At 48.5% G+C, this 15,421-nt stretch overlaps 1 protein-coding gene across 1 annotated transcript in view; it reads right to left on the bottom strand.

Moving 5' to 3' along the window:
- NTMT1 (N-terminal Xaa-Pro-Lys N-methyltransferase 1) overlaps window positions 1–15,421 on the bottom strand; it is an 83,730-nt gene that overhangs the window by 49,982 nt on the left and 18,327 nt on the right. Inside the window, exons 2-3 of the mRNA XM_050926213.1 lie at window positions 7,198–7,283; window positions 5,962–6,112 (exon numbers count right to left, since the gene is read on the bottom strand). The gene's annotated coding sequence lies outside the window, so the exon portion shown is untranslated. The remainder of the gene's footprint in view (window positions 1–5,961; window positions 6,113–7,197; window positions 7,284–15,421) is intronic.

Here is a 15,421-nt window from a genome sequence, read left to right on the forward strand (position 1 = left end):
GTGTGTTCACACAAATATCCACACACTCAAACTAACAGTGTGTTCACTCACTCACACACACACACACACAAAGGCACAGAGTTTAGTACACACAGTTACACACACGCTAACCTACCTTCACACTCCTACAAACACCACCATACCAAAACAGCAAAGAGGTGTGCTGGAGATTCAGGTAGCTGGCTCTCTGCCCTCTCTGCCAGTCATGAACCAATGACCCAGCCTGGTGCTAGGGGGCGCTGTGCTGCAGGAGGTGCCACCTTTCAGAGACTCAAAAAACCTGTGGTCTCTAGATCTCAACACACTTTTCACAAGTATAGTATAATTAGTCTTGATGCCCTGGCCAAATGCCAATTTGGGCAATTACGAACTGCCAGCCTCAATCTCCCCAGCAGTTTCAACTGGAGGCAGTACCTTCTGTCTTCAGTTCATGTATAGTTTGGCTGTATACTCTTAAACAGCTGTTGCGTCCCAACCAAGAAGTGGCTGCATTTCAGTGGTGGACAAAGTTTATAAACGGTTTTGTAATGAAGAGAGATTTGGGATGTAATTAATTGTGATTATAACATACAAACACATGCTCTGGACTAAAACATGAAAGCTCATATTTCCATTCCCTCAGCAATTAGCTACTGCAGAAATTAAGCCAGCAATGCACAGGTATTGGCCCCACGTAGCTGGGTGTGTCAAACCTGAAGCCGTTAGCCTAGGGCAAGAAATTGCACTAGAGGGTAATTGTGTAAATGCTGGATTGTGAACTTTCTACTCATGCTGGTGAGCAGTTACTCATGAAAGCAGTTCTTTTGACTCCAATAGAACCACTAGTGGGTAGAATTGCTTACCAGTGTAAACGGTTCAAAATCCGCCCTCAGACACTGACGTTCATTGTTAATAAATTCAGCAAACATTAAACAACTTCAGGTTTGTGATTCCTAACCCAGACTCTTTCCGAGTTCTCGCTAGAGCTGGACAGACCATTTGCAGTGCAAAAATTGTGAAATTTGGGCCTATTTTCTGCTGCCAAATTGTGTGCAAACACATCATGACTCCTGTGAATTCATGGGCTACTACTTCTTCAATGGATGTTTTGTGCAAACACGAAATCCCATGAGCGTACCATATACCCCAGACCTGAAGCTGATTTTGAGTTGTATCAAGCCAAAGAAGTCAAATCAAGTCATACCATAGTGAGGGACTTTCTTTACATTCACCTTAGAGTTACTTCCACGATGAGTCAAGTATCAAATTATGCCTGTGAAATTGGCTTAGTCTTGGTGAATGTAAAGCCCAAGTGAAAATTAGGCCTATCATGGAGAATCGAACATTTAAAAGTCATCTAAAGTGACTAAAAACACTTTACAGGCCAATCAGGAAAAAAGACCCCTGTACTGTTGAGACCTCTGATTGTTCAGAACTACCTCCTACGAAGAGAACTGCGTGCTACCGTGAGTTCTGCAGTCATGGAGCAGATATTAACGAACTGTTGTCACCGGCATTTTAAGAGGTAATTTGGATAAACCGAATAGCACGAGATTCCAACCTTGTTTGATGGTCCAGGACATGTAGAGGACCACAGTTATTAAGTGCCTTATAGGTGAGTAGAAACACTTAGAAATTATGCAGGAGTCCATAGTTAGGGTGGAGCTGAATTAACATGGAAACTCATGGGGAACCAGTGAAAGGGGATCAGTTTACAACATGGGCTGCAGCATTCTTCAGTGACAGTAATACCAGTAGCCAAGCCTAGGGGAAATGGTAGCTTTGACCAGTGATTCCAAGCCTTTCTTCTCATTAAGCAACAGTCTCAGCCTGTATGTTCTGGAGATGGAAGATGTTCTAGTTACAGATCCATTGACAATGCCCAAACTATAGGCCTGATCCAAAGCCCGTTGACTTCAGTGAGCTAACTACTCGTGCTAAACTATCAGTTCGCCCTCGTATTTAGCTGTGACACTTTTAGTATCTTTCCCACACCTGAAGAAGAGCTCTGTGTAAGCTCGAAAGCCTGTCTCTGTCACCAACCGAAGTTGGTCCAGTAAAAGATAGTACTTCACCCACCTTGTCTTTAACATCCTGGGACCACCACAGCTACAATACTGCATACTGCAGAACTCTTGTCTTCTTACATGTCTGTAAATGCCATGTGCATCAAAGGTGCTAGATGAACAATAAACACTACTGTACAGCACACAGGCTCAGGAAAATAGTATCAACAGGAATTATCAAGCTGGTTGAAGAAGCACATGAGCAATTAGCAAGATGTCTGTATGAGTGGGATTTAAGCAATGACCTTGTTTACCTTGGGATTCCAGCCACCAGTGTAGCTGCACCACTTTAAAACTGGAGTAAACTGCACCAGTGCAAGCTGTGTGTAAACTGCGTCGGCACCAAAGACCAGATTTTCAAAAGGGTTCAGGGTCTGATTTTCAGCAGCTTGTTGGCACCCACAGCTGGAGCCAGACTTTCAAAAGTGCTCAGCCCCCAGTGTGTCTGGAAATCTGGCTTTGGTGATGGGTGCTGAGCATTTTGGGAAATCTGGCTCTAAGGGTTAGCACTGCTCAAGACAAAATCTACTAAATCATGTGACTATAAGGATGTGGAGTAAGCAGCTGGAGGAGAAATCACAGCCCAGGGGGTGTAGATCTGGGGGATGAACGGCCAGAAGAACAAGCTAAAGGATCCTACCACTAAGCCCTAATGCAGAGCAATGCACAAAGCTGAAAGCTTGGTTAAACGGACCCATGAGAGCTGTTGCTGATCGATGTTGTAAACAAAACTGAAGCCATCGTGACAGCCCAAGAGCACAGTGCAAATGGATCACACAGTCAGCGGTGCTGAGTGCTGCCAAAACATCTAAAAACCCAAAGCAACACAGAATCCGAATCAAAAGGATCCAGTCAACAAGTCTATAAATGTTATCAAATCCACAGCTCCTCAGGAACTTCCTGGGGCTTGTTTCATAGCACCAGCTGGAAGGGAATTCAGACCCTCCTGCCCCTATCACATGAGATGAAGGCAAGTTGCCGTTAGCTCTTATCAGTCTAGGTTTTATGACATACAGTGGAGCATTCTGGGAAGGAGGGAGATATTGTTGCTAGAAGTAGGACAAATTTGCAAAATCTGGCTCCAGATTTCAAGCACATCACAGTTTGCCAGAGTTCGGATCCAAGGTTTTGGTTCAGTCCATTAAGGTGACTGGTACTGAAATTCAAATCCAGGCTTGGGGTGGGAGGCTCAGATCCAGAGTTTTGGTTCAGACCCATCTCTAATTATTATATCCACATACTAATGGGGAAACTGAGGCAGAGTGGGGCCAAGGACCCCGAGGTATTCAATGGCACAGCCAGCAGAGAAACCCAGGAGGGCTGACTCCCTATAACAGACCACAAATGCAAAATAAGAAGTGTACCTAAAGGAAGAACCCCCAGGCCCCCCAAAAGTAGGGTGGACTCCACACTGCTGGATGGCGGCTTGGGAGCTCTTATTCCATCTCCTGACCTGAGGTTTGGGACTCGCTGACCCTACGCTCAGGAGAGAAGAACTTTCCGAAAAAAGCAAACATGGGAGGAGGGGGGCGAAGGAGGAGAGGAAAGAAAAGGAGAAAAATGAGTTTTCCTGCTGCCCCAGTGGCGCTGTCGATTGATCGGGTGCAGGTTACGGTGGAGCGGTGGTGAGAGCTTCATTCCCAACTGCTAGCTTACAATTATTGGAAAAAAACCTGGGCTGCTGCTGCAGTGAAATTAGTTATTGATCTCTTGTCTGGGTGACGAGGCTCTGCTCTCCTCTCTCTGCCACTGCAGAGCTTCCCAGCTGCTCTGGCGCTCTATGCTAAGAAGCCCAGATCCCATCAGCCTCCCTCTCCCTGCCTCCCCTCTGATGTTGTGGGGGCCAGGGGTGGGGCAGGATCCATGGGGCACTGTAATTCAGCTGGAGATTTCCAGTGGTATGAGATGCCTGGAGGGAACGGAGTTCAGCACACAAGGCTGGGGAGCCCCTGATAACCACCTCCCTCGCACACCAGGAGCCCACCCCGGCTCTAAATGGAAGGGTGTCTCCTAGGGAAGTCATGACCCCTCTCTGCATGAGTCCAGGAGAGGGGAAGAAGGGGGCAGGTAAGAGGAACAGGAGCCAGTCAGAGAATCCTGCCGTGTAAGAGCAAGCCCGGGGCCTGAGGGCTGCACTGGAAGAGACTTGTGCCATATGCCAGGCTGGAGCAGCCACCCTCCAGCACCCTATTCCGAATTGCTCACCCCAGCAGATCACCACCAAAGCAATGCTCGAGGGCCTGATCCTGTGCCCTCAAGTCCTGCTGACATCAGCGAGGGGGGGAGGGTGCTCAGCATGTCTCAGGATCGGAGCCCATATGGCGCTTGCTCCCAAGACACTACAGTGCTTTTGTCCCCACCCCCAAGTTGTGTCTAATGCTCCCTTCTCCACTCTTCCCCTCCCTCCTGCCCACAGGCTGGCATGCACAAGCAAATTGTGTGTGTGTGTGTGTGTGTGTGTGTGTGTGTGTGTGTGTGTGTGTGTGTGTGTGTGTGTGTGTGTGTGTGTGTGTGTGTACACAAATTCCCCCTTTGCTCATGTGTATATGTTCCCTAGGGATCCTTCATCTCCACAGCCCACTACCGTTTGGTCACCAAACTGCCGTGGGAGTGGGAACACAGTAGGGTCTTTCCTGAGGCTCTTTTAACCTCTGGATAAATGGTCAGGCTCTGCTTGGGGATCCAGGGTATGTGCACAGATAACAGCAGGAAATCAGGCAATCTAAGGGCCTTTTGTTGTCCTGAAAAAGGCTCTTTACATCACAGGGTGGGCTGCTGCAGGGGGAATCTGTAGGAAGGGAGCTTTGTTCCTCACTGCCTGAAATGTAAACACTCTCCCTCAAGCCCACCAGGGTCAGGCTGGCTGGGGGGTCCCCTCCCCACTGTCAGTTTTCTCTCAGCAGCAACAGCCTGTGGGAAGGAGCTGGATTTTAACATTGGATTTTATAGTCCAGGGGGATAGCCCGGCTGAGGTCAAAGGAGACAATTACGAAAGACAGGGGATGACAGGTAGAGCTGGGCAGGGAATGGTTTTCCTATCCTGGGAAAATTTTCAAGATTCCAACAAATTTTTCCCAGCCTGAAATAGGACAAAAAGTCAAAAACTTTGAAGATCAAACATGCAAAGAAATATATTTTTAAGTTTGGGTCATTTGCAATGCTTTGATTTCATAACTTCAAAATTTTTTGTTTCAATGTCGATCTTTTATTAAATTTTTTTAACCAAAGGTTAACTTCAATTTCAAAGTGAAAAGTTGTTTCAAACCAAAAAACAAAACGTTTTCATTTAGAAAATGTCGACATGGGACATTTCAACAATTTTGAAACTTTTTTTTTTTAAACAATTTGTTGAAATGGGAATTTGTGTCCAAACTGACCATTCCCTTGAAAAGTTTCAGTTTTGACAAACTGGCATTTTCGGATGGAAAACCGTTTTGTCAATAAATTCCTAACCAGTTCTAGTCACATGGGGAAGGGCTCCTTGCCTATAAGAAATATGGAACCTTTTCCCTCACCTCATGAGGGCCCTTCCTTTCACACATTCAGTTGGGGAGATTTCAATCTCCCCAGAGCCTGCTGGGAACAGGGCATCACCATTTCCCCCTCCTAGGGATAAAATGGAGGAATAGCTTCTCCCTTCACCATAGAGAAGGGAAAACTCTGTGGAGAAGCACAGAGGAATGGATGAAAGAACCGATTGGGGGAATGTTACAAGGAGGGGAATTTGCATATTGCTATCCATCTGTCCCCAGGGTGAAATGGCCAAGAGCCTTGGTAACTGAACCATTTGGACACAGTCAAGGTCTTGTGCTAAACTGCAATGGATTGAAACTCTCTGCCTTGGCATGGAGACAGGAAACATGTGGGTGAAAACATACTCCCCTTTGGTGGTCATAGAAACCAACAGGGTACTTACTGGGGTTTAGAGCCTCTTTTATGGTACAGCACTTGGGAGGTAGAATTCCCAGCTCAAACATTCATGGAGTTCAAGGCCAGAAGGGACCACGGTGAACATCTAGTCTGAGCTCCTGCATCGCACAGGCCGCAGAACTTCCCCGAAATAATTCCTAGAGCAGATATTTTAGAAAAACATTTAATCTTGATTTAAAAACTGCCACTGATGGAGAACCCACCATGACCCTCAGTAAATTGCTCCAGTGGTTAATTACTCTCCCTATTAAAAATGTACACCTTATTTCCAGTCTGAATGGGTTTCAGCTTCCAGCCATTGGATCACGTTAGACCTTTCTCTGACAGACGGAAGAGCCCATTATTAAATATTTGTTCCCCATGTAGGATATTTACAGACTGTCATCATGTCACCTGTTAACCTTCTCTTTGTTATGCTAAATAGATTGAACTTTTTGAGTCTGTCACTATAGGGCTTGTTTCCTAATCCTTTAATCATTCTCGTGGCTCTTCTCTGAACCCTCTCCCATTTATCAACATCTTCCTGGAACTGTGCACACCAGAAATGGGCAGAGTATCCCAGCAGCGGTTGCACCAGCGTCAACCAGAGAGGGAAAATAACCATTCTACTCCTTCTCCAGATTCCCCTATTTATGCATCCCAGGATCACATTAGCTCCTTTGGATACAGTGTCACATGCTTTGCTGATTGTCTACCATGATCTCCAAACATTGGCACCAACTCCGTGGGTGCAGGGAAAAAATGGTGGGTGCTAAGCACCCACCGTCAGCCCCCCCACATTCCCCGGTGCCTCCTGTCCCGCCCGTCAGCAGGCCCCACGGTTCAGCACCTCCTCCTCCTTCCTCTCACCTCCCACCCACTGCAATCAGCTGTTCCGTGACATGCTGGAGGCTCTGGGAGAGAGGTGGAGGAGCGAGGACACTGCATGCTCGGGGGAAGGGGTGGAACTGGGAGGGAAGAGGCAGGGTAGGGTGGAGAGGGGACAGGAAGAGACAGGGCAGGGTGGGATCTTGGGGGAAAGGGTGGAGTTGCGGCAGGGCCGGGGCAGAGCCGGGGCTCAAGCCCCCTTCCTCCACCCCGGCACTTTGGAAATTTGGTGCCTGTGCCCCCAAATCTTTTTCAGAGTCACTGCTTCCCAGGATAGAATCCCCATTCGGTAAGTGTGGCCTGCATTCTTTGTTCCCAGATGTACACATTTACCTGTAGCTATATTAATACTCACATTGTTTGCTTGCGCATGGTTTACCAAAGTGATCCAGATCACTCTGTCCTCTTCATTATTTACCACTCTCCCAGGTTTTGTGTCATCTGCAGGAAGACAGACATGCATCAGCTCTACTTGGGCTAGCATGCTAAAAATAGCAGAATGGCCGTGGTGGCATGAGCAGTGGCTCAGACTAGCTGCCCAACGTCAATCCTGCTGGACCCCGTGAGGATGTGTTCAGGTGGCTAGCCTACGTTGCTGCAGCCCTGCTGCTATTTTTAGCACACTAGCTTGAGCAGAGCTAGCACGTGCTGGGAATTACACTTCCAGCTCAGCCAGAGATACCCTAAGTGTCTGCTAGAAATTGCTCCCCAGCTCAGGCTTCCCCTGCAGTGCTCCAGGAGCTCCCGCTGGTTTTCTTCTCACTTTGATCGAATGTTACAAGTATCTGCCCACAATAAAATTCTGGGAATTTGACCCAAATTCCAGCTCAATGGCCCTGGAAGGAGTCGTGTCAGGGACGGCTGAGAAACAGGGCCTGGGAATGAATGCTGAGAGCCGGAGGCCCCAGAGTGGCCTTGATGCATAATGAGAGGCCTGTGGGACGCCGCAGAGTGGAGGGGCTGGAACCAGAATCCCAGCTCTGTAAAACCCAACGCCTTCCTACATTCAGATCCAGGTTCGAACTTCACAGCCAGGGCTTCTCTGTATGTTGGGCCTGACCCCAAGCCTCAAATCCATCACCCTGGTACTTCTTGGTATGGGCCTACCTCACTTGCTGGGGAGTTCCCACCTTCCTCCTCCATCTACTATCTGCCCTCATCCCCTGGCCATGTGTCCCCACAGCAGAGCAGGGCATGGAGAGGAAGAATTGGGCGCAGAGTGATCCTAGCCTGGGAGAGAATCCTGGAGAACGCGCGTGGTGAATACGTAGAGAGATCTCCACGCAGGCAAGGGATCGCTTGGGGCTGTGTCCCCAGCAGATGGGCAGTTCACAGGCTGATCCAGTCTCCCACAGCCACTTTCATCTCGAGCAGTGAGACCAGAGGCAGAGCCACGCTCGGCCCGGTTTCCCTCTGGCACATGGGGTGTCCCAATGGGCGAGGCAGGCCCTGGAGTGGAGGCATAGAGACCCCCGGCCCACCCCCAACTTGGCAGCTCTAGGGGTGAATTCCTCAGGGCTGCAGCAGTGGCTGGAGGGGGGTGGACAGGATCGGTAACAGCCACCTGATCAGTCCTGGAGCCAAGCGAAGGCTGTTCACTGACAACCGCCTGGCCGTCCCCTTGTCCTGACCCAACAAAAGGCCAGTGGAACAATGGGCTGCTGGGTAGGAGGGGGAGACATCTCAGGGGAACAGGCTGGGGTGAGTATTTGTTTAGCCTGTGGAAGGGAGGAGGAGGAGGAGAGGAAACCAACTTTCAAAGTATTTCACCCTTTGTTAACCCTTCCCAGCCCCCTCCTCCCCCCATGCATTCCACACACACAGACTCACAGGGGGGTCCTGGCCAGGGAGGAATCAAGAGCAGCTCGTGTTACAGAGCTGCCTTCCAAGAAGCTCAGAGCAGCCTGATCCTTCCAAGCTAAGTTCACCCTGGTGGGACACTGAATTCCCCACTGCCGCCCCCCACCCCACTGCTGGCCTCTCCCAGGGCAGAGAGATGGAAAACCATTAGTTGTAGGAGGGAAAGAAAAGATTACTTCTGTTATCGGGGCTTATCCATAACCCGAGAGGACGGAAGGACTTCACGGTACAACTTTAGGGAGTCAGCATACTGCTGTGTATTTGCCTCTCCTGGGGAACGAGCCTTGAGAATTGTGATTTAATTTTTTTAACCTATTTGTTGGATCCATTTCCAGACTTGAGCCTTCCATGGCGAGAGAGGCAGGCAGCACAGGTCACAGCAGCTGTGCACTGCCAGGGCTGTGTGCAGGGGGCCCAGGGTTGGGACTGCAGGTGTTCTGGCAGGTGGGGTCCAGAACTTGAATAGTCAGTGGGGCTGCCTGTCTGGATGAGCGGACTGACTGACTGATCACACCACAGATCCTGAAATCTGTTGGCCACACAGCAGGTTTCGGGGCGTAATTCTCCATTCCCCAGCACGGTGTGTTGTCACACACCCCAGTGACTAATGGAGGCAAAGGAGGTGTAAGTTGCCATGGCAGTGCTTTGTTCCCATTTTGCAGTAGCATAAATGAGAGCACAGTGCTGGGCAGTGGAGACCCAGGCCTACTGTATTCACACGAGAGAATGACCAAGTCCAAATCTGGCTTGCTGCCCGACCCTAGGCATGTCATTTAAAAAACACACAACTCTGTGCCTCAGTTTCCCCATCTGTAACATGGGGATAATAGTTGCCTGTCTCACAGGTGTTGATGTAAGTAGAATCAGATGAATGATATACAGCCTATGCATGGGAAAGCCATGAATTTTAAACAAACATTGGTGACTGTTCACAGGAAGTGAACTTCCAATTCATGATTGCGACTATCCTCATTGGAAACCTGAGTCCAAGAGTTACGTTCACTACTCAGGGACATAGAAACATTCTGCATGATCTAAAAATACCAACAGACCTCAAATGCTGAATCCCAGATACTCACAATGGGGAACAATGAATGGATCCAGAATGAGCACAGCAGGTCTAGCCCAGTGCTGCCACACCTGCAGCTGCAAGGGGCTCCCATGTCAGTAGGAACCCAATTCACAACGGACAGGTGGAAAGGAGAGTGGGACATTTACCACTCAGACTTCCTGCCATGTGGCACAAGCTGCTTTGCACTGATTGAGCACTCGGTGGAGATAAACCAGGGAGAATTCTCATACCAGCTTTGGGCTCATTCCCTACTGACCCCTATCTATAGTTCTCAAGCCTTCCCCATCTAGCTCCACAGAGCTGTTTGAAGTACACCATACACTGAACACCAGGCTGGGCAGCTGGTATGGCCAACTGATGACTTTGTAGGGGGCCTCAAAGTTGTTTGAACCGTCCCTGACTCAGTGAGTCATTTCAAATAATGGAGCACTTAAGAAAATCACCATCTGCTCAAGGACAATTCGCAACCAGAGGAAGAGGTGAAGTTCAACAGATGCATTATTTGCCCAGCTCTGGCACTGAGCACTGGGTCACTGCTTGTACCGTGTTTTGGAGGTGATTTGAATGGGATAGGATGATCTGTGACAGGCGAACCTTACAAAATCTAGAGGCATGTTTGGGGTAAGCATCCAGAAGTTCAGCTGCTCCTCAAAACTCTCTAAACCTCTTGCTTCTACTAAATGTGGCAGAAAAATAAAACCACACTAGAAATGGCTAGTGATTTGAGATTTCGGGTGCTTCCTGCTTCCAGCTAGAAACCCGATGAAACCAGGGCACGCCTTGCATTTTAGTGCTCAAAGACTTGGGAGGAAACCAAGAGCTGCTGCTGCAAAAATGAAAAACTAAGGTCAACAATTTCAAATATGGGCACCTAACTCCATAGCTGGGCACCTAACTCTGAGGAGACATTTTCAGAAGCATAATTCATAGAGTTTAAAGCCAGGAGAGAGATTAGATGATCTAGTCTGATCTCCTGTCTATCACAAGCCATTACATTTGCCCCAGTTACCGCAGCATTGAGCCCCAAAATTTGTGTTTGACTAAAGCTTATCTTCTAGGAAAGGCGTCCAGTATTGATTTGAAGATGTTAAGACCTGGGGAATCCACCTGGGAGTTTGCTCCTCTGGTTAATCACCTTCACTGTTAAAAATCTGTGCCTAATTTCTCTTTTTGATTTGTCTGGCTTCCAACCATTGGTTCTTGGTATTTCTTCCTCCGCTAGATTATAGATCCCTTAGTACCCAATATTTTCTACCCATCCAGGGACTTCTATTTTGTAATTGAGTCACCTCCTACTTTTCTTTTTGATAAGCTAAACAGATTGAGCTCTGTGGGGGTACCCAAAGAGCCAGTAGCAGCAGACTCCAGCTCACGCTATTGCTGTGCAGACAGTGCTTTTAAGCTGTGGCTAGGGCTGGAGCTCAGGCACTGAAGCCCACCCCCTTCCTTAGGCTTCAGGGCCTGAGCTGCAACGTCTACACAGCCCAAGCATGTCAGCTCTGGGTTTGGAGGCTTGCTGACCCAGGCTGTGTAGACATACCTTAAAAGTCTCTCACTGTCAGGCATTTTCTCCAGCTCTCAAAACTTAGTTTGTGGCTCTTGTCTGCATCCTCTCCAGTTTTTCAACATCCTTTTTTAAATGCGAGCCCCAGAGCTGGACACAGTATTCCAGTATCAATCTCACATGCTGTATCCAGCGGTAAAATCACCTCCCTACCCCCTCCTCCCTGTTTAAACAGCCAAGGATCACACTAGCCCTTTCGCCACAGCTTCAGTTGCTTGTCCATTAGGACCCCTAAATCTTTGCAGAGTCACTGCTTTCCAGGATCCTGGCCCCGTCCCCATTCTGTAGTCATGGCTTGGGCTCCTTGCTCATCAACATTTAGCATTCCACCATCCTGTGTGTCATTCACAAATTTTATCAGCAGGGTTTTCTATTTACTTCCAGATCATGGATGAAAATGTTGAATAGCATGTGACCTAGTACCAATCTCCGCGAAACCCCCCTAGAAACACCCCCATTCGATGATGATTCCCCACTGACACCTACTTTTTGAGATTTATAAGAGTTTTTAATCAATCTACCGTGTGCTGTACTGATACTGTATAGTGCTAATTTTTCAAGCAGATTGTTGTGCGGTGCTAAGACAAATGCCTTACAAAAGGCAACGCATATTACATCAATGCAGTTACCTTTATGAACCAAACTTGTAACCTCAACAAAGAATGAAATCCAGTTCGTTTGAGAAAACCTATTTTCCATTAAACCATGTTGATTGGCATTATATTCCTATCCATTAATTTTTCATCAGTTGAATCCTGTACCAGCTTTTCCATTATTTTGTCCAGGACTGATGTCAGGTTAATTGGCCTATAGTGAGCATGGTGTTCCCACTTGCCCGTTTTGAATATTGGCACAACATTAGCACTCTTCTAGTCTTTTGGAATTTCCCTGGTACTCCGAGATTTATTAAAAATTAACATGTCAGCAGGCCTGAGATCTCCTCAGCCAACTCTTTTAGGGCTCTTGGGTGCAAGCTATCCAGGCCTGCTGACTTATAAATGTTTATCAGTATTAGATGTTTTTTAACATCTTCCTTAGTTAAAGAGCTGGAAAGTCCTTCATCACCCTCATGTGATACAAATACATCATCCTACTTCTTTCCAAATGCAAAAATATTTATTGACCTCTTTTGACTTTTCTGCCTCATTAACAACAATATTAGCACCCACAACTGCCACGGACCACAGAGTGCTCAGCACCCCTAAAATCTGGCCTCGTCTTTAAGTGCTTAAGGTCCTTTCTAAACTATGGAAATTGGAACTGGTGTAACAAGTAGCTATATCTGTGCCAACCCCTAACATACACACACTGTGCTGATGCAAAATGGGACTTGCACAGGGTAATAGTCCATCTACACAATTACTCCGTACAGAACTTCCCGGTACAGATAAGTCCTTACTTCAGGCAGCAATGGCTTTTTCGAACCTCAGAAACAGGCCAACTTACAGTTTGTACTACGGCAGCACGTCCAGTTCTTCCCTCCCTCTCAGTTACATCCTTCTAGACCATTGTATGAGCCATGTGCTTTAGTAGCAGCTTCAATCCCAAACCAGCACCTCCCATCCCCAATATACCTAAGAGCTCCTCAGCTGGGAAACCTTATGATGGTGTTCCCTATATGGGAGGCCAAAGGTCCCTAGTCTTACCTTGAGCCCACCATGGAGTCCACTGGAGTTGCAACAGGGATGAATCTGGCCCATTGTTTCTAACTAGGTTTTCCAGGACATGGCATGGCTCAGAGACCAGCCTTCATTACTCTAATGGACGGAAGGAATCAGTCTCCAATAGCTATTATCAGGCTGGAGTCTTCCCTTCCCGAGACGTGATCCCTCTGCTGGTTCCTGTGCTGTGTGTGTAAAAAAGGCAGTCCATGCCCTGGTTAGCAATGTATCTACCAGTGCTTGGATTTTACAGGATCTACAGGAAACAAGATACTGTAGCAAACTTCTCAGGCCAAATGGATCCATGGTGTAAGCCCATGGAAGTCAATAGAGTTCCACTAGGGTGGGATTGTCTGACATGTTGATTGCTCTACCAAGTTTACTCCAACGGCCTGTTGTTATAAGCCTCTTAAAAATAGAGAGAGAAAGAAAGGCAGGTGATGGCAAAATGCGGGCACTCAAGGACCCCCTAATACAGTGACCCTGGGTGGTGTTATTCTGCAGCAGCCCCCATATTCATCCTACGGCAGGGAACACCACATTGCTGCAACTCCAGCAGCTCACAGTGTGATTCGCTGAGGCCAGGATCCTCGTGAGCGGAGGCTCCAACCTGGCGTGAGCACCCACGCCATCATAAGCCTATAGGCTGTGGCTTCATAGTATCCCCTTGGCATAGGATCCCCCGTGCACTGTGACTCCACACTATAGTGAGCGCCGTGACACGGTACCCCCCAAGCTGCAGTACCCCATCCCTATCGGCTCTGATGCATGGCCCGTTATCGCCATGGTTCCATGCCACAGTAACCGCCCTCTCCCCCAGCCGTGCTGCACCACCTCTCTGATGGGGAGGCCCTGTGCTGCAGTGGATTCAGGCTGCCGTGCCCTTCCAGCCAGGCGAAGCCCTGTTGCAGCAGCTTCGCGGCTTGTTGGCCCCGGGGAGCTCGGGAAGCAGGGTAATAATCTGCACCCCCAGCGAGGAAGGGACCCAGAGAGGAAGGCTACAAAGAGAAAGTGTCCTGGGGAAATGCCCGAGCAGCAAACCCAGGCAGGCAGACAGCAAAAGGAGGAGGGAGAGAGGCAGAGGAAGGGAGCAAGGGATGGAAAGAGAGAAGTGAAGGGGAGATGGTGACAGAGGAAGGAATAGAAGCAGAAGAGAGCGAGGGAGCAGGAGCGCAAGCATGAGCAGAAATCTGTTGCTGGGGATGTGTGCTTTGCTGTCAGCCGTCTCTGATTAACAGGCTGCCTTCCAGCTCCAAACCGGCTGCGTTCCTGGCAAAAAAAAAAAAAAAAAAAAAAGCAAGCCCCCCCGCCCCCCCCCGGCTTCCTGATGTGGGCGGGGCTTGCTGAAAGGTTACATTTGCACAATGTGCCTCTGGAAAGCTGTGCCAGGGGTTGCGGGCGGGGGAGGGCGAGCGAGCGCGAGAAAAGGCAGCTCCATTCTGCTGTGCCTGTGTAATGGAAAAAACCCTCGGGGGGACGCGCAGGAAAATATCAAGTTACACTCAACCAGCACCATGCCCACTTCCAAGCCACTGGTTCTGCTGAGAGAGCGGGAAGAGAGAGCGGCTGCCCAGCCAGGGGTGCCAGGGGTCTGCAAGCAGGGGCGGGGGGGGAAGGGTGCAGAAGAAAAAGGGGAGGGAGGGAACAGCCAGATAGGGGGAGGAAGTGGGGGCAGTGTGAGATGAGTGGGGAAAGGGAAAGAGATGGGCTGTGGGTTGTAATATGTCAGTCTAATTTCGGTGGCTGGGTTTGATGAGCAGGTGCTGGGTGGTGCTGGTGGCCTGTAATGTACAGGAGGTCAGACCAGGTCAGCTGGAGGTCCCTTCTGGCCTCAAACTCTATCACTGTATGACTATGAATCTATGAGAGAGGGAGGAGAAAGAGTGAGGCACCCAAACAACCTTAACTCTGCCCTGCAGTGACACCAACAGAAAAAAAAGAAAAAAAAAGAACCCCACCTTCCACTTGCATCTCTAAAATTCAGTTTTCTCCCTTGTGGAAGCACAAACACTAAGATGCATTAGTCAGGACCACACAGCTACTGCATGAGGGGCAGTGTTAAGGGTATGTGGATGCATTTCCGTATCTTGACGTGGCTGGGTTTCGTTTAAGCTTAACCTTCAAGCTGAAGTTTCTGGGTTTACGATGCTCGGTTTGGAGATAGTTACAAAACCCCATCATGATTTTTACACTTAAAATTACTGCTAGATCCTCCTCTACCTTAATCCCAGTTGAATGTAATGTTTGGTTTGGGAATAGTAAATAAAGATCTTGAAGAAAAAAATCTTTTCTCTTCTTGCACCAATGTCTATAATGCTGGTAGAAGACATTGTGCCAGGAAAGTCCAGCTACTCCAATATCTACTAGCTCATGATATCAGCGTCCAGCCCCACTGCTTCAGTTAAAGAGGCTCAGTCACTTT

Source organism: Gopherus flavomarginatus, chromosome 17 (genome assembly GCF_025201925.1).
Source record: "Gopherus flavomarginatus isolate rGopFla2 chromosome 17, rGopFla2.mat.asm, whole genome shotgun sequence".
Taxonomy (NCBI): Eukaryota; Metazoa; Chordata; order Testudines; family Testudinidae; genus Gopherus; species Gopherus flavomarginatus.